Below are 2,500 nucleotides of genomic sequence, written 5' to 3'. Positions count from 1 at the left end.
GAGGAGGGGGGAGCGTGTTGGGGGGAGGGGGAGCGTGTTAGGGGGATGGGGGGAGCATGTTGGGAGGAGGGGGGAGCGTGTTGGGGGGAGGGGGGAGCGTGTTGGGGGGATGGGGGATCGTGTTGGAGGGAGGGGGAGCGTGTTGGGGGGAAGGAGGAGCGTGTTTGGGGGGAGGGGGGAGCGTGTTGGAGGGAGGGTGGAGCGTGTTGGGGGAGGGGGAGCGTGTTGGGGAGAGGGGGAGGTGTTGGGGGGAGGGGGAGCGTGTTGGGGGGAGGGGGAGCGTGTTGGGGGAGGGGGGAGCGTGTTGGGGGAGGGGGGAGCGTGTTGGGGGGAGGGGGAGCGTGTTGGGGGGAGGGGGGAGCGTGTTGGGGGAGGGGGGAGCGTGTTGGGGGGAGGGGGGAGCGTGTTGGGGGAGGGGGAGCGTGTTGGGGGGAGGGGGAGCGTGTTGGGGGGAGGGGGAGCGTGTTGGGGGGAGGGGGAGCGTGTTGGGGGGAGGGGGGGAGCGTGTTGGGGGGAGGGGAGCGTGTTGGGGGGAGGGGGAGCGTGTTGGGGAGAGGGGGGAGCGTGTTGGGGGGAGGGGGAGCGTGTTGGGGGGAGGGGGAGCGTGTTGGGGGGAGGGGGAGCGTGTTGGGGGGAGGGGGAGCGTGTTGGGGGAGGGGGGAGCGTGTTGGGGGGAGGGGGAGCGTGTTGGGGGGAGGGGGAGCGTGTTGGGGGAGGGGGGAGCGTGTTGGGGGGAGGGGGAGCGTGTTGGGGGGAGGGGGAGCGTGTTGGGGGGAGGGGGAGCGTGTTGGGGGGAGGGGGAGCGTGTTGGGGGGAGGGGGAGCGTTGTAGGGGGAGGGGGAGCGTGTTGGGGGGAGGGGGAGCGTGTTGGGGGGAGGGGAGCGTGTTGGGGGGAGGGGGAGCGTGTTGGGGGGAGGGGGAGCGTGTTGGGGGGAGGGGGAGCGTGTTGGGGGGAGGGGGAGCGTGTTGGGGGGAGGGGGAGCGTGTTGGGGGGAGGGGGGAGCGTGTTGGGGGGCGGGGGGAGCGTGTTGGGGGGAGGGGGAGCGTGTTGGGGGGAGGGGGAGCGTGTTGGGGGGAGGGGGAGCGTGTTGGGGGGAGGGGGAGCGTGTTGGGGGGAGGGGGAGCGTGTTGGGGGGAGGGGGAGCGTGTTGGGGGAGGGGGAGCGTGTTGGGGGAGGGGGAGCGTGTTGGGGGAGGGGGAGCGTGTTGGGGGGAGGGGGAGCGTGTTGGGGGGAGGGGGAGCGTGTTGGGGGGAGGGGGAGCGTGTTGGGGGGAGGGGGAGCGTGTTGAGGGGAGGGGGAGCGTGTTGGGGGAGAGGGGGAGCGTGTAGGGGGGAGGGGGAGCGTGTTGGGGGAGGGGGGAGCTGTGGGGGAGGGGAGCGTGTTGAGGGGAGGGGGAGCGTGTTTAGGGGAGGGGGAGCGTGTTGGGGGGAGGGAGAGCGTGTTGGGGGGAGGGGGAGCGTGTTGAGGGGAGGGGGAGCGTGTTGGGGGGAGGGGGGAGCGTGTTAGGGGGATGGGGGGGCGTGTTGGGGGGAGGGGGAGCGTGTTGGGGGAAGGGGGAGCGTGTTGGGTGGTAGGGAATGGGGCGAGGAAGGGTGAGAAAGCCAAGAGGTGGGGGGGAGGAGGGGGGTAAGTAGGGGGAGAGAGAGCTGGTGGGGGAGATGGAAACATCAGTGGATGGGTGCAAATTGTAGGAAGGGGTGTGAAAGGGGCGAGGAAGGGGTGAGGAAAGGGTGAGGAAGGTGTTAGGAATGGGCGAAGAAGGGGCGAGGAAGGGGTGAGGAAGGGGCGAGGAAGGGGCGAGGAAGGGGCGAGGAAGGGGCGAGGAAGGGGGCGAGGAAGGGGCGAGGAAGGGGCGAGGAAGGGGCGAGGAAGGGGTGAGGAAGGGGCGAGGAAAAGGCGAGGAAAGGGCGAGGAAGGGGCGAGGAAGGGGCGAGGAAGGGGAGAGGAAGGGGTAAGGAAGGGGTGAGGAAGGGGCGAGGAAGGGGTGAGGAAGGGGCGAGGAAGGGGCGAGGAAGGGGCGAGGAAGGGGCGAGGAAGGGGCGAGGAAGGGGCGAGGAATGGGCGAAGAAGGGGCGAGGAAGGGGTGAGGAAGGGGCGAGGAAGGGGCGAGGAAGGGGCGAGGAAGGGGCGAGGAATGGGGCGAGGAAGGGGCGAGGAAGGGGCGAGGAAGGGGCGAGGAGGGGGTGAGGAAGGGGCGAGGAAAAGGCGAGGAAAGGGCGAGGAAGGGGCGAGGAAGGGGCGAGGAAGGGGCGAGGAAGGGGTGAGGAAGGGGTGAGGAAGGGGCGAGGAAGGGGTGAGGAAGGGGCGAGGAAGGGGCGAGGAAGGGGCGAAGAAGGGGCGAGGAAGGGGCGAGGAAGGGGCGAGGAAGGGGCGAGGAAGGGGCGAGGAAGGGGTGAGGATGGGGTGAGGAAGGGGCGAGGAAGGGGCGAGGAAGGGGCGAGGAAGGGGCGAGGAAGGGGCGAGGAAGGGGCGAGGAAGGGGCGAGGAAGGGGCGAGGAA

This window comes from Penaeus chinensis, chromosome 16, assembly GCF_019202785.1.
Source record: "Penaeus chinensis breed Huanghai No. 1 chromosome 16, ASM1920278v2, whole genome shotgun sequence".
Classification (NCBI taxonomy): domain Eukaryota; kingdom Metazoa; phylum Arthropoda; class Malacostraca; order Decapoda; family Penaeidae; genus Penaeus; species Penaeus chinensis.
This window is presented reverse-complemented; position numbering follows the sequence as displayed.